Here is a 24,176-nt window from a genome sequence, read left to right as displayed (position 1 = left end):
TTTAGTCACATAGGCCAACACCACCCCAATCCTCAGAGCCCTTTACTGCTTCTCCTTTAACACACTCTGGTGTTTAAGGTCTGCTTTTTATTTTAGTGGAACTGAGTTCATTTCTATACTGAAGTCTAGAATAGAATTTGAATAAAATCTGTCTTTACAGACATTAACTGGGATCTGGCTTTGCTTCTAACAGCACAGTAGATTTATCAGGATTTATTTCCTTTTAACAGCAGAGAAGATTTATCCAAGTGGGGCTAACTTTGAAAATCAGCAGCTTTGCTGCCAGAGGAGGGTGAACTGACTTGAAGCAAAAAACAAAATCCACATTGAGCAGCACTGTTAGTAAAAGTATCAAGTTGTGTAGGAAACAAATAGATGTTCCAGTTGAAATACATGGGTAATCCAGACATTTAAAAGATCTCTGGTTAATGTGAGATCCAAAGGAAGGGTGGATAAGCTTTTACCTATACCTGGATAACTATGAAATAACAAGTATGCCCGAAAAGGAACCAAGAGACCCAGCACAAAGTAAAACCTGAGGCAGTTATTAAAATTGCCTGAACTTTAAATGCACTCTTCAACCCACACATTGATCTATAGTTAGAGAGTGAAAGTCTTCTAAGAGTGAAGTTACTGTTCTGCTCAATGACTGGCTAACACCACTAAGCTATACATACATAGAAACAATCCCTAGGAATTCATGTTTAAATATATAAAACTTAAAAATAAATACTGATAAGAGACATCAATGGGTATACATTGCAGGAGGAAAGAATTTGCAAATTAAACACAGGCACTTTTTCTTTTTATTAACTTATTCTTTTATTAACACTTATTCTTTTATTAACAAATTCAGGGAAAAAAATCAGAAAGAAGAACTTCTATTTTGTCATACCTAAAGATTCACTTTTCGATAAAAACTTATCAGAGTGCAAAAAATCAGGAAGGTGTAACCCATCTGCAGAATAATAAAAGCAAAGTGACCCTGAGGGGGACCATATTTGGAGTTTAGTAAACAAAGATTTCAAATCAGCAGTGGTTATGGTCAAAGAATTAAAAGAAATTATGTTTCAAGTATTCAAACCATATGGCTAAAATAACAAATATGGAATTTCAACAAAGAAACAGAAATCATTAAAAAAGAAAGCAAATGGAATTTTTAAAGTTGAAAACTGAAATAACCAAAATGGAAAATACAGTAGATAAACTGAACAGACACCTGGATGAACAGAAGAAAAAAATCAGTGAACTTGAAGATATAGTAATACAAATTATCCAAGTCGAAGAACACAGAGAAAAAGGGTGGATAATATAACAATTATGCATATATAAACACCTAACAAAAATGTACCTAAATATATGAGGCAAAAAATGACAGAACTGAAAAAGAAATAAGGAATCACCACTCATATTTAGAGATTTCAATATTACCTTCTCAATAATGAAAAAAACAACAAAGCCAGTAAATCAGCAATGACAAAGATTTCATCAAAACTATTAACCAACTTGATCTCACATATATAAAACATTCCACCACTGACCATAGAATACACCTTCATTATAAGTCACATGGACTATTCTAATAGATAGCCTAATAAATTAGAAAAAAAAAGATAGAAATGAAAATACAGTGTATCTCTTTTTTTATTTTCAGTGTAACAGAATTCATTGTTTACACACACACCCAGTGCTCCATGTACTACATGCCCTCCGTAATACCCACCACTGGGCTCCCCCAACCTCCCACCCCCTGCCCCTTCAAAAGGTTCAGATTGTTTTCAAGAGTCCATAGTCTCTCATGGTTCATCTCCCCTTTCAATTTCCCTCAACTCCCTTCTCCTTTCCATCTTCCCATGTCCTCCATGTTATTTCTTATGCTCCACAAATAAGTGAAGCCATATGATAATTGACTCTCTCTGCTTGATTTATTTCACTCAACATAATCTCTTCCAGTCCCATCCATGTTGATACAAAGTTGGGTATTCATCCTTTCTGATGAAGGCATAATACTCCATAGTGTATATGGACCACATCTTCCTTATCCATTCATCTGTTGAAGGGCATCTTGGTTCTTTCCAGTTTGGCAACCGTGGCCATTGCTGCTATGAACATTGGGGTACAGATGGCCCTTCTTTTCACTACTTCTGTATATTTGAGGTAAGTACCCAGCTGTGCAATTGCAGGGTCATAGGGAAGCTCTATTTTTAATTTCTTAAGGAATCTCCACACTGTTTTCAAAGTGGCTGCACCAACTTGCATTCCCACCAACAGTGTAAGAGGGTTCCCCTTTCTCCACATCCTCTCCAATACACATTGTTTACTGTCTTGTTAATTTTGGCCATTCTAACTGGTGTAAGGTGGTATCTCAATGTGGTTTTGATTTGAATCTCCCTGATGGCTAGTGATGATGAACATTTTTTCATGTGTTTGTTAGCCATTTGTATGTCTTCATTGGAGAAGTATCTGTTCAAGTCTTCTGACCATTTTTTTACATGATTATCTGGTTTGTGTGTGTTGAGTTTGAGAAGTTCTTTATAGATCCTGGATATCAACCTTTTGTCTGTATTGTCATTTGCAAATATCTTCTCCCATTCCGTGAGTTGTCTCTTTGTTTTGTTGACTGTTTCCTTTGCTGTGCAGAAGCTTTTAGTCAGAGATACAGAAAGACACTACATAATTCTTAAAGGGACTATCCACCAAGATGATCTAATGATTGTAAATATCTATGCCCCCAATATGGGAGCCAATTACATAAGAAAACTATTAATCAAGATAAAGAGTCATATTGATATGAACACATTAATAGTAGGAGATCTTAACATACCTCTCTCAGTAATAGACAGATCATCCAAGCATAAAATCAATAAAGAAACAAGAGCATTGAATGACACATTGGACCAGATGGACCTCATAGATAAATACAGAACATTCCACCATAAAACATTCTTCTCAAGTGCACATGGAACCTTCTCCAGAATAGACCACATATAGGGTAACAAATCAGGGCTCAATTGATACCAAAAGAATGAGGTTATTCTCTGCATATTCTCAGATCACAATGCTTTGAAACTGGAACTCAATCACAAGGAAAAGTTTGGAAGGAACTCAAACACCTGGAAGCTAAAGACCACCTTGCTTAAGAATGCTTGGATCAACCAGGAGATCAAAGAAGAACTGAAACAATTCATGGAAACCAATGAGAATGAAGACACTTCAGTCCAAAACCTATGGGATACAGCAAAGGTGGTCCTAAGGCGAAAATACATAACCATCCAAACCTCCCTCAAAAAAGTTGAAAAATCCAGAATACACCACCTGTCTCTACACATTAAAGAACAGGAGAATCAACAACAAATAAACCAACTCCACACACAAGAAGGGAAATAATCAAGATTAGAGCAGAGATCAATGAGATAGTAAGTAAAGATACAGTAGAATATATCAATGAAACTAGAAGCTGTTTTTTTGAAAGAATCAATAAGATTGATGAACCACTGGCCACACTAATCCAAAAGAAAAGAGAGAAAGATCAAATTAATAAAATTACAAATGAAAAGGTAGAGATCACAACTAACACCAAGGAAATAGAAGCAATCATCAGAAGTTATTATCAACAGTTATATGCCAATAAGTTAAGCAACCTAGATGAAATGGATGCATTCCTAGAAAACTATAAACTCCCAAAACTGAACCAGGAAGAAATTGACAACCTGAATAGACTGATATCTAGTAACAAGTTTGAAGCAGTGATCAAAAACCTCCCCAAAAAAAAGAGCCCAGGACCTGACAGATTCCCTGAGGAATTCTACCAAGCTTTCAAAGAAAAAAATAACACCTATTCCCCTGAAGCTGTTTCAAAAAATTGAAGCAGAAGGAAAACTTCCAGACTCTTTTTATGAAGCCAGCATTACCCTGATCCCCAAACCAGGCAAAGACCACACCAAAAAGGAGAATTTCAGACCAATATCACTGATGAATATGAATGCTAAGATTCTCAACAAGATCCTAGCAAATGGGATCCAACAGCACATTAGAAAGATTATCCACCATGACCTGGTGGGATTCATCCCTGGGTTACAAGGATGGTTCAGCATTCGCAAATCAATCAAGGTGATAGAACAAATCAATAAGAGAAGAGAGAAGGACTACATGGTCCTCTCAATTGATGCAGAAAAAGAATTTGACAAATCCAGCATTCGTTCCTGATTAAAATGCTTCAAAGTATAGGGATAGAGGGAACATTCCTGAACTTCATAAAATCTATCTATGAAAAACCCACAGCAAATATCATCCTCAATGGGAAAAAGCTCACAGCCTTCCCATTGAGATTAGGAACACAACAAGGATGCCCACTCTCACCACTCTTGTTCAACATAGTATTAGAAGTCCTAGAAACAGCAATCAGAAAACAAAAAGAAATAAAAGGTATTCAAATTGGCAAAGAAGATGTTAAACTCTCTCTCTTCACAGATGACATGATTCTTTATATGGAAAACCCAAAAGGCTCCACCCCCAAACTACTAGAACTCATACAGTAATTCAGAAACATGGCAGGATACAAAGTCAATGTACAGAAATCAGTTGCTTTCTTATACAATAACAGTGAAAATACAGAAAGTGAAATTAGAGAAACGATTGCATTTACTATAACACCAAGAACCATAAGATCCCTGGAAATAAACCTAACCAAAGAGGTAAAGGATCTGTACTCGAGGAACTACAGAACACTCATGAAAGAAATTGAAGAAGACACAAAAAGATGGAAGACCATTCCATGCTCTTGGATCAGAAGAATAAACATTGTTAAAATGTCTACACTGCCTAGAGCAATCTATACTTTTAATGCCATCCCGATCAAAATTCAACCGCTATTTTTCAAAGAGCTGGAGCAAACAATGCTAAAATTTGTATGGAATCAGAAGAGACCCTGAATTGCTAAGGAAATTTTGAAAAAGAAAAACAAAACTGGGGTATCACGTTACCTGATTTCAAACTTTACTACAAAGCTGTGATCACCAAGACAGCATGGTACTGGCATAAAAACAGACACACAGACCAGTGGAACAGAGTAGAGAGCCCAGATATGGACTCTCAAGTCTATGGTCAAATAATCTTCGACAAAGCAGGAAAAAATATACAGTGGAAAAAAGACAGTCTCTTCAATAAATGGTGCGGGGAAAATTGGACAGCTATATGTAGAAGAATGAAACTCAACCATTCTCTTACGCTGTACATAAAGATAAACTTGAAATGGATAAAAGACCTCAATGTGAGACAGGAATCCATCAGAATCCTAGAGGAGAACATAGGCAGTAACCTCTTCTTTTTTTTTTTTTTAATTTTATTTATTTATTTGACAGAGAGAAATCACAAGTAGGCAGAGAGGCAGGCAGAGAGAGAGAGGGGAGGAAGCAGGCTCCCTGCTGAGCAGAGAGCCCGACACGGGACTCAATCCCAGGACCCTGAGATCATGACCTGAGCCGAAGGCAGCAGCTTAACCACTGAGCCACCCAGGCACCCAGCAGTAACCTCTTCAATATCAGCCACAGTAACTTCAAGATATGTCTCCAAAGGCAAAGGAAACAAAAGCAAAAATGAACTTTTGGGACTTCATCAAGAAAATACAATGTATCTTAAGGAATGTAAGTAAAACACGACTTAAAATGCAAATTTTAAGCATTAAACTCCTATATAGTCTCAAATCAATAATTAAGCTTTTATTTTAGACTAGAAAGACCAAATTAAATGAACAGCAAGTAGGAGGGAGAAACATTAAGATTATATCAAGAAAATAGAGGGGCACCTGGAAGGCTCAGTCAGTTGAGTGACCAACTCTTGGTTTTGGTTCAGGTCATGATCTCAGGGTCATGAAATCAAACCTTGGGTCAAGTTCAGAGCTTAGCAGGGAATCTGCTTTGGATTCATTCTCTCTCCCCCGCCCTCTGTCCCTTCCCCCACTCATTCACACACACTTTCTTTAAAATAAAAAACAGATCTTTGAAAATTTTAAAAAAGAAAATATAAAATGGAAGAAATTAAATAAAAAGTTGGTTCTTTGAGAAAATCAACAAAATTGATTAAAAGAAAAATCTTTTTGATTGATAAATGTAAAAAAAGTTTAAAGGGATAGAAATTTCCAAATCCAGTAATGAAGGAGAAGCTACTACTAGCAATCTTGAAAAAATTAAATTTTAAAGGAATATTATATAAAATATTTCACCAAAAAAATAGAAAACATAGATGAATAATTTCTTAGAAAGATACCTTCTAAAACTAACTCAAGAAGAAATTAAAAAAAAATAATAGACTTATTGTTAAGCACTGGTGATTTTAAAACTTGTTAGAAAGAAAATCCCAGGTCAGATGACTTTACTAGTGAACTCTAGCAAATATTTTAAGAAGATATGATACCAATCTTGCATAAACGTTTTTAGAAAGTACAGGAGGAAGGATAAAAATTTGCCCTAAATTTGTATTTGAAGCCTAAACCCCAGTGTATGGCATGGCATCTTGAAGTGGTACTTTTGTGAGATAGTTAGGTCATGAGAGTAAAGCCCTCATGAATGGGATTAGTGGTCTTATAAAATAGAGCCCAGAGAGCTCTTTTGGCACTTCTGCTACATGAGGACACACTGAGAGGACAGTTGTCTGTGAACGAAGAAGTTTAAATCTGTTGGTGTCCAGACAATAGGACTTGACAGCCTCCAGAATTGTTAGAAATAAATGTTTGGGGTTTATAATCCAGTCTTCTAATAGTATTCTAAGAGTCTAGAAGGACTAAGACATGTTGCATGGTGGGCAGAATTGTAAAGATGGTCCCTCTTCCCAAATTCCCTATTCTATTATTTCAAACCATAACTAGGTACTACTATTGAGGTATTTTGTAAAATGTAATATAAGTCCCCAATAAGATGACCTTAAAATACTGGGAATATCCAGGTGGACTGGATCTGTTCACATGAACCCTTCCCAAAGCAGTTTTTTCCAGCTGGCTGCGGAAGAATAATTCAAAGAGACCGCTCCTGTTGACCATAAAGAAGAAAGAAAATTGCTATGTTATAAACTGCAGATGAAAAAGGCAGCTCCTAGATGTTGAGACTGACCCTCAGCCAACAGTCAGCAAGAAAACAGGGAGTTCACTATTACAATATAGGAAGGGAATGAATGTGAGAATTTGGAAGAAGATTCAAGCCTCACATGGGGACCACAGTACCAACAGAAATCTTCATTTCAGCTTGGGAGATCTGAACAGAGGGTTCAGCTAACTGGATCCTTAACCAATGAAAATGAGATAGTACATGGTGTTATATAAGCCACTAAATTTAATGCAATTTGTTATGGTAGAAAACTAAAATACCGTAAGAGCAAAGCCAAAGATACCAATAAAAAAGAAATACACAGACCAATATCCCTCAAGAACATATATCCTTAGCCAAAGATTATTAAATCAAATGTAACACATAAAAGGATTATATTCCATGACCATGTAGGATTCATTCTGAGAGTACAAAGTCAGTCTTCCATCATCTGTCTGCTCTCAGGCACCTTACTAGTATGAGGTTTAAAGAGTAATGATGGTAATATTGGATGGATCCTGGGCTCTCCTCCTCCCACAGACACTATAAATGTACAGCTACACATAGAGCAATACCCTCTGACAGGGATTCAGAAACTAAGGGAGTGACTCCCAACCATTGGATGAATGAGAAAATACCCGCTCAGAAACGGTAGAAAAGTGACTGTTAGCAACTGAGGGGTGGGGAAAAGGGAAGAGGTTGGCAAAGGGTACAAACTTGCACAGACTTTCAGTTATAAGATGATCAGGGTTCGAGATCTAATATATAACATGGTGACTATAGTTAACAGCACTGTATTTTGTCATTGACATGTGCTAGGAAAGTAGAATTTAAATTTATCACCAAGGGGGAAAGATGTAAATATGTGAGGCAAAGTTTGTGCTCATTAACTAACGGGAGGAATCTCTTTACCACACATACATACACAGAATTACCCCATTGTGCACTTTAAATATCTTACAGTTTGACAAAAGATTCTTTTAAAGTGGATAGAACAATCTGCAGATGGAAGTTTTAAAAGGCCTATACACTGAATGGTACAAAATATTGAGGGAAAATTGAGTACCTGAACAAATGGTGAAAAATCCCATGCTCATCAATAGAAAAACTCAGTATTAAGATAGCAATACTTCCCCAAATGAGCTATGGATGCAACAGAATCCTTATCAAAATTGCTAAGCCTAGGGGAGCCTGGGTGGCTCAGTGGGTTAAAGCCTCTGCCTTCAGCTCAGGTCATGATCCCAGGGTCCTGGAATCGAGCCCCGCATCAGGCTCTCTGCTCCGTAGGGAGTCTGCTTCCTCCTCTCTCTCTGCCTGCCTCTCTGCCTACTTGTGATCTCTATCTGTTAAATAAATAAATAAAAATCTTAAAAAAAAAAGAAAAATTGCTAAGCCTAATTTATGGAAACTGGTTAAGTTGTTTCTAAAATACAAAGGATCTGGTTCCTGCTAACCTACGAGTTCCACTTGTGAGTACCTTTTCCCAGACTCTGTACTCCTGTCATATTACACTTTAAGTCTCTGCAATGCTTTATCCTCAGACAGACTTTCCTGCATCTGCTGTTTCCTTCCCTTGTATGTTCACTCCCACTTTCACCTAACCTACCTTCTCTTAATTGTCCTTTGGATTTCAGACGAGATGGGTTTTCCTTCATGAACATTTACCAGGTCAGTCTCCTGTCTCTGCTGTGTGTTCTCTCATTTCGATCCATCTCTACTCCAGAGTACTTATTGGAATTGTACTTAAGTAATCAACAGAATAACTTTTTATTCAATGTAATTTCTCCTACTAAAATGTACACCTCAGAAAGCCTTAAAAATAACTTCCAAGTTTCCATTCCCATGTGTTAAGAATTCAGTGGTGGTGTTGGCTATAATGAGAAGTTGATAGGGATTTCACTTCAAGTTACATATTATTACATGGTGTTTGTCCTCAAGACACACAGTTCAGTGGTGTTTTTCCCCATGCGTGTATCAGTTTAAGTCTTAGAGTGTTACCTGGAGAATATACATATTTTTCTGTGTGATTAGAAAAAGAACATAATCTAAAAATGATCCCTATGTATAATTGATTCCTTAATATTCAGGATGATTCCCATTGATATCATATTAAAAATAATGGAGAACCCATTAATGTATCTTTAATATAATAAATTCACATGGAAACCAACAGGAATTTCAAAACATATCTAATTAAACATGATGAGTTTCTCATTAAATAGAAACTTTAAAGTACGGATTTAGAAACAAGAAACTTGGTACCTACTTTCTATATCCCATTTGTAAAGTACATCCTATCTCTAAAAGTCCTTCCTCCTAGTTTATAGCAAGAATTGGGTGGGATAACATGTTTCAAAGCTCTTTATAAACTCAAAACCATACAGGTGTCAGTCATTGTATATCCGATATAGAAAGAGAAGAGATGAAATAATTTTATTTTATGTTCCCCATGGACACAGACTAGAAACACATTTATGTCTGTCTATACCTTTCATGAGAGTTCTGCTAGCATAAGGACTGCTTTAGAAAGCATTATTAGACCCAGAGGAAATGTACTCTAATGATCATGTGAATGCAGCAACTACAAGTAATGCTTGACTCTCCCATGCACAAGGTGTGACTACCTCCATCACAAATTTAAGAACTCTAGTTATGAAATTTAAATTAAACTTTTATATGACACACTGAAATTACATGCATGCTATAACTGAATCAAGACATCTTTTCCTCTTCAGGCCAAGGAGAAAGGGTGCCAATAGGCCTAACTATAAACTTCAAGTTTCAATTGCCCTGTGAGATATTTAAATGGTCTGGTTAATGAGGGAGTAACGCCTATTAGTGCAGAACCTAATGTTTCTAACTATTAATATTGACTGCTGCATCAGATTAGAGAATACAGAAACTGCTAAATTAATCACTTATACCATGTCCTTTGAGGACCAGGAAAGTGTGTTCTCCAGTCTACCCCAGGAGTGTATTCTGATGATGTGAAGAGGGGCATAAATTTAAAGCGTTATGTTCTCCTCCTCATAAAATGCCTGAGCTATTCATTTTCATCTGAGCAATGATGCAAGATCAAGAAACTGGCCAGTCCCATGGCATACGGAATCACTGCAGGAGAAATCTTCATTTCATATACCTGCACCCTGCCTCTGGTTCTTTATTTAAGATGCATCCAGCCATTTTGTGTAAATGTTGATGATAAGCTAAGCTTCAGCAGTTATTTTGGGGAAAGAAGATGAAGGTTTGGAATAGCCCAGATGAATTTAATGAATATCTAACTTGTGAGCAGGAATATTGGAGCTGACAGCAGCAAAATTACAGAATCAGAGAAGCCAGAAACATTAAAGTGTAACTAGATGACATCCTTAGGACCACGATTTTAAAGGGTGGCATGGAATCTTCTGCATATCAAATTAGTCATCAGGTCAAATTGCAAGTGAATTCACCTTCTATGTAAAACTTTGGAATTCCCACAGAGAGGACTTGGAAGGCAAACGTATCCCTAGGTGAGCAGTCAGAGCACCTGATTCCTGTATAATTACATGGAATGAGAATTTGATACATGACAGTAATTACCTAGCTGAAGGTGCAATTAGCCATTTGTGACCTCATTCTGAGTGGCAACTAATTAACCCTTAATGTCAAAAATGTCAACCTTCATCAAGACACCAAAGAGAAGTACTACACGATCAGCTAATACTTGTTCCAACCTATTAATGGGTGAATCTGTCATTAGAAATGTGAATATATCATTTTTACATCAGCATTTATGTTAAGATGTGGAATATGCTTCATTTCTTTTCTTTTGTGGCTGCACTTCTCTTCTTTATCCTTGTGTGGGTAAAAATCCTTTTCTAAAATAAGCTTTCATATGCATATAAAAATCATCTCTCCACAAGAGAAAACACAATCAGGAGGTATACAGAGAACTAGAATTTGTCAGTGGCACATGATTTCTCATGGTTCTAGAAACGGCACAGAATCTGAATATAATTGAAACTAGGCTATTATATTTGTCATTCAAAAGCCCTAAAATATTGGCCTCATTGGAAACTGATGCTAGTATTTTTCCTTGTTGTAAATAGTAAAGACGTAAGACTCTTCATCTAGGATTATGTGGAGAAATGTAAAACCATCATCCTTTCTAAACCACCAAACACCGGCCCACAATTATTAGCAGCCTATTCTTTCTTCATAGCATTTACTACCAGTGAAAACATGAAATTGGAAAATCTACATAATGTATGAGTTTGCATCAAATAAGAAAATTCTTATACTTTTTTTTTTTTTTTTACAATCCTAAGGCTTATAAGAGTAACGTCAAAGACAATCTTTCAACTAATTAGCGAGGACCTATACCATTTATTCTGAGATAAATCTAACTATTAAATAAGATCAGTGTGACAAACATTTGTATTAAAGATTGAAAACAAAATCAAGCACTGATATTTCATTGTTTTGGATTCCTCACTGGAAAGGTATGGTATATGCAGCTGAAACCTTGTAGGCTACTTGATTTGATTCTTCTTCCTCTTCATGGTTGTTTCAAGGGTCTAAACTTAATCCAGGCATTTGTTTTGCCCCACTCTCCCCTTCTTTAAATACAAAACTAAACTGTTTTCTCAAACACCTTACAAACTTGTGTTTTGGAGCAGCAAGTGCAAGACAAAGAAAGAGTAGATAACAAGTCTAACATTGTATTCTTAACCTTGTAAGGGTGGCAGAGAGTTCAGATTACTTTAACTAGAAGTTTGCAAAGAGTAGCTGATTAAAACTTGTCCCAAACAAATAAAACAAACAAACAAACAAACAAAAAAAACTTGTCCCAAACAGTATTGACAACCTTTATTGTAAAAAATCAGTCTGGGGACGCCTGGGTGGCTCAGTTGGTTGGACGACTGACTGCCTTGGGCTCAGGTCATGATCCTGGAGTCCTGGAATCGAGTCCTGCATTGGGGTCCCAGCTCCACGGGGAATCTGCTTCTCTCTCTGACCTTCTCCTTGCTCATGCTCTCTCTCACTATCTTTCTCTCAAATAAATAAAATATTTTTAATAAATAAATAAAAATTTTAAAAAAGAATTAGTCTGAAGTCCTACCTTAGACATAAATAAACATAAAGGCAAAGACATAGCCCTTTAACTCCCTTTAATAAATTCAAAAATTAAGTATTTCTTGGTATTGGGAAAGGTATTTCATAGTGTTGCTGCTTTCCTGAAGGCAGCAGGGGAAATTACGCATGGATGGGAGTTGTTGTGTCCAATTCAAGATGAGAAACACCTTGACAGGTTCAATCATCTTTCAAACCAGAGAGAAGGTAAAGCTTCTTTTTTTTTTTTTTAAGACTTTATTTATTTATTTGACAGACAGATCACAAGTAGGCAGAGAGGCAGGCAGAGAGAGAGAGAGAGGAGGAAGCAGGCTCCCTGCTGAGCAGAGAGCCCGATTCGGGACTCGATCCCAGGACCCTGAGATCATGACCTGAGCCGAAGGCAGCGGCTTAACCCACTGAGCCACCCAGGCGCCCCGAAGGAAAAGCTTCTTGCAGACACAGTGAAGCAAGGAGTAAAACAAGGAACAAAGCCAACTTACTACTTACTGACAAATCAGATAGAAAAGAAAATTCTTGCTTGATAATGAGATGAAGTCATGTGATTACAGGAGATGCTTTGCTTCCAAGGGTTATTGTGTTTGTTCTGGTTTTCCATTTGTTCAGATCAGAAACTAAAACTACATAACACAGATGGTAAACTTATCAACTAAAGTGGCACACTGAATGAACCATTTCCACTACATGTTTAAGCTTTCTGTCCACACTTTGAAGGCCTACACAAAGTAGTCCTACTGCTGGACCACTCACCCTTGCTGCTCCTTATCAATGGTGGAGGGCCCCGCTGGGGTCTCTGAATGATGCCCAAACTCTGCCCCTCAGTGGGTGTGGCTCCCTTCTTATTCTAAATTACTGTTGTTTACTCAAAACTATAGATTTCCACCACACAGTGTGCTGGACAAGAGAGAAATTTACATTCCAAATATGTCTCCAAGTAGTTGATTCTGGCTCTTCTGATTGAATCACATGTAAAAAACAAACTGTGAAGTCTGTCCGTAGTCACACATCCTATATGTGTGAATAGAAATCATTTTTTTTTTTTTTTATCAACAAGGTTTTCAGTGTTAGCGTATTCTATCTGGATGCCTTTTATAATTGTTAACTGGTAAATATTTTAAGAACAAAATATTTTTAAACATCTGGCTCAACATTTCAAAACACTAGCTGTGAATTTGTTCTATAGCTAAAAATAATTAGAAAAGAAAAGACTTTGTTGCTAGTATGAAATTATAAAATAAGGCAACAGATAATTAAAAAGCTTACTAGGATTACTGGCTACTTATTCCAAGTTTCAAAATATAGAGCAATATTTTTAAAGTGATGGTTTAGCTATCTCTACTCTTTTTAAAAATAATGTTCACTCTTAAGGGACTGAATTTTCCAATTCTAGAAATATAATTTGCACTATTACAGCACATATTTTAGTAAACAAGGGGACTGGATTTCAAATACAGGTGGCTGCAGCTATCTCATTTGCAAAAAATAATAGCTCCATTTTAAAAGAATGCAAAACATCATGAATAGGAAACAAATCACCCCTGTATTGAAATGCAGAATTTGTCATGTTATTCTCCTTACCTAAAATGTCCCACAGCAATCTATTTTTTTCTCTTACTTGTCAGACAAATCAAAGCACCACAGAGACAATTATATGCAAAAACCCTATAGATATGGACATGGGTATATTATTATATTGCTATCCAAGACTTTCTCATGTGTTACCGCATACTTGCTGATATTCACAAGGGTGAGAATATTTACTATTGGAAAATGTAATCATATTTCAAATGGTCAGAGGGAAAGCTTTTAAGGAAGAAGTTGGTTTTGAAGAAAACTTTGATTCGGAAGATCATCTAGATGGGAACAGTATTATTTGCAGTAGAGGAATGCCAAAAAAAAAAACAAAAAACAAAATCTTAAAGGAAAAACAGTGTGAACATATATGTGCATGCACGTTTGTGTGTATATTGTCATGGAAAAAGTAGGAGTACAGAGGTAAAGTTCAGAATAGGCAAATTCTTAGGCTTAAAATAAATTAGTGGTTGCCATGAGCCAGTGGCCGGGGACGACAGGGAGTTTTTGCTAAAAGACAAGGAGTTTAGGTGCCTGGGTGGCTCAGGGGGTTAAAGCCCCTGCCTTTGGCTCAGGTCATGATCTCAGGGTCCTGGGATGGAGCCTTGCATCAGGCTTTCTGCTCAGCAGGGAGCCTGCTTCCCCCTCTCTCTCTGCCTGCCTCTCTGCCTACTTGTAATTTGTCTGTCAAATAAATAAATAAAATCTTAAAAAAAAAAAAAGACAAGGAGTTTCCTTTTGGCCTGATGAAATTGTTATGAAATTAAGTAGTGATGATGGTTGCATGACTTTGTGAATGTAATTAAAACTGATTAATTATACACTTTAAAGTATAAATTTTATTGTATGTGAAATTATTTTAAAAAAACCCACATATTCATGATTATGTGCTGATATAAATATGTAATTACCTAATTAATGGAGGAAAAGAGAAAGCTCTTTTATACAGTGTAATTCCAATTAATGTAGAAGAAATGATGGAAGCAGAGAATCACCATTTGTTAAACACCATGGTAATAACAGTTGCAGGGAATATCATCAAAATATACTAAAATTAACAGGCAAAACTATGATTAGGAACATGATATCTACAGTCTCTAAAGTATCTGTCCAACAAAGAAATCCAACAACAAAACGAGCTTTTTCTTTGGGGGGATCAGTGGGAGTAAAGGTTCATCTCCTCTTACATATGCTTTAAAGGATCCTCTTTATAGTATTTAAAATAAAAATTAACATTAAACCTTAGTCAATCATAAAGCATAGCTCAAGAGGTCAAATTTTAAAATTGATCATCTTCCACCAACTATAAAAATGTTTTTACACTGCAACTGTTCCTGTCTTACTCAATGTGATAATGCAATTCAGGTTTTCAATTTCCTAAGTCTTAGGGGTGTTTCTTTGTATTTCCAAATCACCGCAGACATGATGTTCTTTTGACTGCAGCCTTCCACTACCAGATGTATAGACAGGTATTTTGTTTATGCTGAAATAAAATCCAGTATCTCATCTGCTGAGTGATACTGAAATAAAAAGTCCTCAAGTATGAGACTGAAGGTTCTATCCCATTCTCTTCACATGGATATCTTTGCAATTTCTTTATATGTAGAAAGAAGACATTTTAAAGTACTTTGAAGTACTCTCCATTATGTCATCTGGTGTTTATAAGAGGAGAGTAAGGGGGGCCCGGGTGGCTCAGTTGGTTAAGTCTCTGCCTCCAGCTCAGGTCCTGATCTCAGGGTCCTGGGACTGAAACTTGAGTTGGGGTTTCCTGTTCAGTGGGGAGTCTGCTTCTCCCTGTGCCCCTCCCTCATCCAAGTAAATAAATAAAATCTTTAAAAAAAAGCAAAGTAATGTGAACTATTTACTTTTTATCCCCAATGATTTTTATGGAGGAAAGAAATCTCCTTTATCAAAAGAAATTATTTTTATTGGATATTTAATTTCATTTGTGTGTTCTTTTAAATAATTTTTCATTTGCATTTTTATTCCATTTTATAAATAAGCCAATATACTAACATCTAAGTGAGATTTTAATTACAAAAATTTAAAATATAAAAGTAACAGCGACATTTGGATATGTGATTAAATCATGAAGCTATGGGAACTTTTGCAATTCAATTTGATTTGATCGAATTTAACTTCATATGTTATGCATTTCCAATATGTTTTACAGTCTATTAAATGATAGAGGTAAAAGATGGTAGGATATTGTCATGTGTTCAAGGATTTTGTGGTCAGGTACAACATGAAATAACTAACCAAAATACACAGCAAGGAGGTAGTAGGTGGACACCATTAGTGATATGTCAGTTTTTAAGCTGACCCACAAGGAACAAAGGCAATCAGGTTACTCTCTTATCACGGAAGATAGGAAACTACTAGATTTTAATTTAAAATAGGCTTTGATTATAATTGTCAATGTATCTAGGTAGTTATCTGGATGACATACAATAGGTTAAACGTATTTAAGTAAAAAAATATTCTCTTTAGGTTACACTAAATCAGAAGTCCCTATGAAAGAAAGTCTTCATGGATTTTCCAATTGTGAAATAAAAAATATTTTTAAATCTAAAAAATATATATATATATATACATATTCTCAAGAAGTACTCACATTTAATGGTGAGTACTCTATGGTTTCCAAATGTCTAATAATATTTACTGTAGAAGCATACAAGTTTTTCTTGAAGAATACTTGTCCAAATACTACTCGTACATAACACTAAGCTTATAATATGTAATGATATTGTAGCCCACGGCAGTATAGAACTCCAGGCAAAGTGAAAAATACAAAAAAAAAAAAAAAAAGAAAAAGCAACTCAATGAAATTTAACATTTTTAAATCTTTAAACAGAACCTTTCAAGAAAAGATTCACAGCTGGAATTTTATATAATGCTAGAATTTTATATAAATATAATGCTAGAATTAAATATAAATATATGTAAATGTTACACATTTACATATATTTATATAATATATAAAGAAATATACATTTTATATGGAAGTTTATATGAAAGGGTAGAAGGAAACAATGGAAGCATCATATATAAGTTTCTCAGGCTTTTGAAATTCCTGTTGCAAATCACTTGGACAATCATGTCTTTTGCCCCATAATGGGAACCTGCCTTCTAGCCTGCTTATTCACTCATTTTCCACCAAAACCTACTCTCTTCTATTCTTGTGATATTTTTCATATTCTTCCGTTCATGCCCACAAACCTGCCCTCCCATTTCCTTTATCTCACTGATAGCGTTTTTTTTTTTTAAGATTTTATTTATTTATTTGAACAGACAGAGATCACAAGTAGGCAGACAGGCAGGCAGAGAGGAAGAGAAGCAGGTTCCCTGCTGAGCAGAGAGCCCCGATGCGGGGCTCGATCCCAGGACCCTGGGATCATGACCTGAGCTGAAGGCAGAGACCTTAACCCACTGAGCCAGCCAGGCGCCACACTGACAGCTTTTGACCATATCTCAAATATATCCCCACTATCTCCAGGAATCATTCTGTAAGAATGTCAACCAAGAGTGGTTTATTTAGTTGTTGCTCTCTTATGGAAATAATTAAATGTAGTTTTAATTACTTAGCAAATACCTTTTACATTTATTTAATTTTTAAGGTATGTGTACTTGTGTTCAAAAATATATTTAAAATTCTTCAAGAACAGTGAATGTGCCTTATTTTGTTTTCCATATTTCATACTAAAGACACAGTAAGTAATGCGGTGTGCAAAGATTTGCAAAGTAAGTGAATAATGATAAATGAATAACTAAAAGTGGCTTAAGTGTGTAAGAAATGCATATGAAAGCTAATTCACTTGATACCACATTCAAGAACCACTAAGCTATCACCAAACCATGAAGAGAGAAAACCAGCAGAAATTAGATTGAGAACCAACAATGCCTTACATTATCTCATGTGTCCTATCAGTGCACTAGGGAATCCTATAACTTTAGATCACAACATATAGCATCACTAGGGTTTTTAGGCCCAGGACTTGTAAGTTATTCAACAGGCTAATCTTTATGATTAATTATACTGGGGAAATGGGTTGGTCTTGATGTTCAAATATTTATCTTGAACATACAGCCATCATCTATATATTAATGCTACAGATATTCTCTGTGATCAATTCAACACTTGTGCAATTGCGCGAAGTCCCCAAAATATATAGGGATCTCATCATCAAGCATCATGCAGGCAGTCATTGTGGCTACAATTTTTCATCATACAATGCTTTCTCTGTCATTAACAGTGTAGTATTGGAAAGGAGAGAATGGCAACAGTACTATGTTAAATGATCTTACTGCTGTAAGCTTAGCAGTCCATAAGAAGATGTAAAAGATCAACAATAAACAAACACATTATAAGGAAGAACTCTAGCCTACTTATCTCCTTGTGTTTAGTATACATTTAATAAATCTCAACTTGCAACTGTGAAGTTTCAAAAATAATTAAAATGGGTTAGAAGGCTAACATAATTTAAATTTAAGATTTTTCTTCTCTTTACCATACAGTAACTTAGAATAAGAAAATCTAAGCTATTACACACACACAGATATGCATACACACACACAAATTTCCAAGGAATAGAAAAGTACCAATGATTCCTTATAACTCTTAGAAAAAAAACTTTTTTTAGTGAAATTGAGACAACTGGCATCTTTGAGAAATATTTAGAAAAAAAAATTCCCTTTTGTAATCTATATATCAAAATGTTTAATGTAGGTAACATGGCATGATGATTAAGACCACAGTCCCTGAAGCAAGAGATTTCCACCCTGAATAAATCCTGGCTCTACCTCTCATAGGTGTGGGATTGGTGCATCAGTTTCTTCATCTGCAAAACGAAAACAGATTTTGTCTACTGAGGCAAAATCTTCTGTTTCACAATACCCATTTTCCCCTTCTTTCAGTAGCAAAAACCTGTGAATTTCAAATGGTCATGCAACATCCTGCAGAGTGAAACTCTTAGGCTCCCTCACAACCAGGTGTGGCCATGTGTCTGAATTCTGGTCAACAGTATATGAGAAATAACAGATGTCATTTCTACATTTCTCCTGAAGGACAAGCACCTTGCAGGGTTTTTCTGTTTCCCCCCCATCACTGGTTAGTAATTGACAATAACTATAGCCACTTCACTGAACCTAAAGGTGGAAACTATTTAATGAGGACAACAGAGGCATTATACTAGACCGGATCTTTTGAATAATTACACAGAGTAGTCCATATCCCCAACATGAAAACTGAAAAGGAGAGTGGAAAATAAACTTCTATCTTCTTTAGGTGCTTTTTTTTTTTTCTCTGTCTTCTAGAAACTCAGCCTATCCTCAAACCATAACTAATACACTATTTCACACTATTGTGCTGAGAATTAAATGACCTAGTAGGTGGAAAGTGCCCGGAATGGTCCCTGGAAAACATCAAATTCTATAGAATATTTTGCTATTATTATTTCAGTTATTTTTATCGATGTTTTAACTACCAAGCAACCAGTTAATGATTGTTAGGAACTCAAAATAATTTATAAAATTAAATGGAATCCCAATATTCACAGTTACGTACTTAACCTTTACTCATATAAACCTTTATTCACTGACACAGATTCCCTTTATAGCTTGCTGTGATACAAAAGACAAAGGAAGCAAGATGGGATACTGGAAAAACAGGATTACATTTATTTTGTTCTTTCTCTTTCCTAATTATTGCAGAAAGTAAGAGAAAATGAAAATAAAGAGAGATTGGGTTACTAGTGTGGTCTTCCGAGTCAGTCTTAGTTTCAACAATTAAATTTACTACCTCAGCAAATCTTTTGAATTTGCTAGCCTTCAGAGCCTCACCAATTAAATGATAATAGTAAAAGTACCTTATGTAGCTGTCATTTTATTGTATTGCTTCCATGCATCCTTCAAGTTTCTCCCCTATCTGTGGCAGCTATGCAGTGTGGACTGAACGATCCTCTCTTAGTCCCAACGGGGCAGGGGAGGGTGAGGAGCTCTTGTCATATCGACTGGTTCATGAAATCTAACCCAATAAATGTATGGAATCCTAGGCCACCGGTGTGTGTGTGTGTGTGTGTGTGTGTGTGTGTGATCAGCATGAAGCCTGATATTGTATGATGGTATGCAGAGAGCCATAGCCTCTCTTACCCCATGTGGTTATAGAAGTTAGAGCTCTAGCTGCTGCTTGGAACCCTCTTGGAAAGCCAGAGCAAAGTTAAAGTTCACCCTCAAGCTGAGTCTCAAGAACCTCATGAGAACAAGGTCAAGGTTCTTATTGATCTAATCAACCTCTGGATTTTTTCAGTCTTAAAAATTCCCTTTAAGTTGTCAACTAGTTAGATCTGAGCTTTTTTGTTAGGAATCACAAGCAGCTTAACTGTCTTACATTTATTGTGTATAAATTGTTGTATGGAATAGAGTAATTTGCATATGGGAGAAACCAAATCACTACTAGTTTTATAAGGAAAAACAAAATAGTCACATTTATATATAATAAAATATTTCTGGGAATACCATTCTTTGAAAAAATACTCAGTATTTATAGAATTAAGTTGTTATAAGCTTTTAAAGACTAGTATATGTACTTTCTAAAATACATTATATGACTGCCTAGGACACAAGAAAAGTTCTCCTGGATAGTAATTTTCTGTTGTATATATCAAACACCATTTAATCCTAAATCAAACTAAGTCTAATTTTAGTTCACCCCTTTGGGTTTTATTGGCAGTTAAGTGTATCTCAGGAAACCTCCTGCCTGTTCATGGAAGGCTTGAAAATATCCAGTTATAAACTTTATTTCTAAAATCACTCAAAAAAAAAAAAAATTCAAGCTGGTAAGCAAAGCACAGAATGAAATTAAATGCATTTCATATAATGGTGAAATCCAAGACAAAGAGCAGAAGAATCCTGGGGAAAAGAAGGTTGGTTTTAATTAAAATGGAACCTTGGGAGTTAAAATGTAGCTATTTCTGAAAAGACAAATCCAGAGGGTGAAATTTCAATGAGGTATAATCACAACCTTTGCTGAACAGCCCACCAGGAGAGCTCCTGAGTAGGCAAAGCCTCACCACTAACAGACACCGACCACAAAGAAAGTACATCTGCATCACACATATTGTCTTCCTGGTATCAGCTGAATATCCACAGTAGAAAAATGTATGTACTGTATTGGCTGTACTTTTGTTACCTTTTCTTCCTGATGAGGTGACCACCTCTCACCCTACTATGTAAAGGTAGCACTGCTTACAGATAGTAAGTTCTACTAAGAGGACCATTTCAAGTGGGGGGACTGCAAGTATAACATACAGAAATAAAACCATTACCCTGCTTACTGAGTAAAAAAATTTAAATAATCTAAATACTATGCAATTCAATCATACTGAAAAAGAGTAAGTATGAACAAACATATTAAAGAGGGAAAAATGGTATGAGAAATGGAGACTTTTGAAAGAAAAAGAAAAAATGGAATTTCTTTCCATTTCAATTGGAAGTTTTATTTCTTAGAAGCAACCAGAGCTATGTTCAGAGCAATACTTGATGCATATAGACTTTGGATTCCAACAGGTCTAAATTCAATTTTAGGTCTGCCATTTTCTGGATCTGTGATAAAACTTTTCTTGACTTTAACTTACTCACAGTATACACAGAACTCTCTCTTTTGGGGTTGCTATGAGGATTAAGTAAATGTGACAGCAGCCTCACCCATAAAAGGTATGATGGATCTCTATCGTTGGAAGGATATTTTATGGGTTATGCTGCTCTCATTCTATAGTGAAGTGGAATACCTTCCACATCCACTTGCAAGGCATCAGAGAGTGATTGTGTGCTCAAAGAAAGAGGAACATGATGTTGGTAGATGACAAAGGTCTTTGCCAAAGGCAGCTCCTCTAGTCATTCAATATTCATGTGTAACCTTCTTTCTATAAAAGGCGATAGATAGGCCCTTCTCAGAGGAGAATAACCAATGTCCTTTCAGTATCTACAACCATTTAAAAGCTTAGAGTCTCTGGGTGATTCACAATCTCTTCCCTCATGTCTGGTCATATTTCCTCATGGTCCAAAAATTTATAAAATAAATATAAGATCTTTACTTTCTTCCATTAATGTACACATCATAAAGAGTAGAATAAGGATAAGATAAAAGTAGTAAATACTCCTATTCTGCAATAGCAAATCGGGAGAAAAAAAAAAAAAAACAGTTGCCAGAATTTTTAGCACACATGGACTCCTACTGGATAGGTACTATGATAAAACCCTTCCCTGGCAATGGGGAGAAAATTCTTTGATTAAATTTAGATTCCACTCCATGTCCATTACTGCTTCACTCTCTTTCATTTTCTCTCAATTTATTCTATCATGGTTACCTTGTGGTTGTCGGAGTTCTGAGTGTGAAAGGAACCCCTTTATGATTACCTGTTCTTTTGCTTGCTATAAGACTGACTCCCCCGCCACCTCCAGTGAGAGATCTTCAGGGATCTTTGTCTCTTAAAGCATTTTTTCACTTTTATTTTCTGAACTTGGGGATCCAATAGCCAATGGATTTCTCAGTGATTTAAAGCGCTTAGTCTCAAGAATGTTGCATTCTCTTGAATCTCTGAAAGCCATCCAATTATTGCCTGAAAATACCTTTTTTGCAATACCTTGCCAAAAGTTGCAATTGATGTACAATAATCTCCTGGGTTTTTCCTTCCATAGAACTATAGTCTTGAAGAATAGTTACACCACCTTCCAAGTCATCATGAGTACACTTTTACAAAATACTTTGCCACAGCATGATGTGGTTCATCAGATTTTCAACCTGCTATATATGTTAATCACCCACGACTACCCCCGCATGACCACTAAGCTAATGCAATACAGGTTATTATATTTATGTTTCTTTAATTGTACTTGTGCCCTTCTTCAAATTATTGATATCATTTCAGTAATTAGGGTTTGCTTGCTTCTAATCTTCAGTAGACTCCCAAATCTCAGTATCTAAGTACATTAGGTGTTTATTTCTCAGTCATGGTGCTGATTGAGTGCAATAAGGCACCTCTCTTACTGTTGGGGAAAGGGATCAAAATGCACTTTGAACTCTACTGAAACAAAAAGTACTTTAAGAATTGTGTGAGAGGAGAAATACAGACCATCTGTGTTTGCTAACTGGTTTTACACAAATGAAAAGAACTCTGTCTTGTCTTCAGAACAAAAGATAGTTGTACAACTTGGAGGAATGTACCTGGCCAAATCAGGGTCCTAACCTTCCTAGAGACTGGGAAATGGCAGCTCTGTGCTCCTCTATGATCGCATTTCAGAAGAAAGGTTCTTGAGAAAGACATCTTTGGGTTGTAAAACTGGCAAGAAATGTTTTAAAAGATTTACATCTCAAAGGGCCACAGAATTTACAATTATAAGCTTTCTAAAGTAAATGTTCTAAGAAATGGGCACTCAAGTTTAGAGTCTGAAAGAAGCTTGTCTAAAGTTTAGTTAAGTTGAAGGAAACTTTAAAACTACTCTGGACAATTATCACTCAGGTCACAAGGCTAACAGCCATTCTACCACTTTTAATACTAGGCTTCCAAGGTCATGCTGGAAGGTCAATAGAAAAGGCAAACGTCATAAAGGAGCTCAGTGAAGAGTTTTTCACATCTTCATGCACATGTCACGGAACACTTCTTACATACGTATTTCATTAGAAGGAATTTAGAAACTTTTTACACCTACCTGCAAAGGAAGCTAGGGAATGGAACTGTGTGCACAAGCTGTAAATGGGATTTTTTGATAGCTCACATTCTCTGCCACCATAAATAAAAAAAACAAAACAGTTAAAATACAGAAATATTTAAAAATCGTTCCTCCTTCTCATGAAGCAGCAGCCAAGCTTGGGGGTAATGAGAACTCAAACTAGCAAAGACTACTGCATGAGAGTGATTTAAACTACCATCAAAAGGACATATCGAGCATGAAAACCTTTCCAGACATTAAATTTTAGGAGGACACTGCAGAAAAGTATAGATCTTTAAGATTAAGCATCTTAATTTTCAAGAAAAGAAATCAAATTTGGGTAATCTAAACAAAAAGAGGAACCACACTTTAAATATTAGGTAGCAAATTCAATCTATAGAAATTCTTGCAGAATACACCAGTGATGTATGGTCAGACTTAACAGCCCCAATTGTTAAACACTTGGATCAAGTCATAACCAGTTTTATTGCAAAAGGACCCTGTACACATTTATCAATTCTAGTACCTTAATAGCTACCCAACAAGTCATTAACATACAGAAACATGCATCATGAGAAGCAAAAAGTATCACCCATCCCTTCTGCATATTAGCAACTTGTCACTCCTGAGCAACAGTGCTCACATCACTGAGGTCTGTGAACACTTTTCGCATTCATCCTGAGTGAAACATGGAATGACTTAAGTACAAAT

This window comes from Mustela nigripes, chromosome 15 (assembly GCF_022355385.1).
Source record: "Mustela nigripes isolate SB6536 chromosome 15, MUSNIG.SB6536, whole genome shotgun sequence".
NCBI lineage: Eukaryota > Metazoa > Chordata > Mammalia > Carnivora > Mustelidae > Mustela > Mustela nigripes.
Note: the sequence above shows the minus strand (reverse complement) of the source record.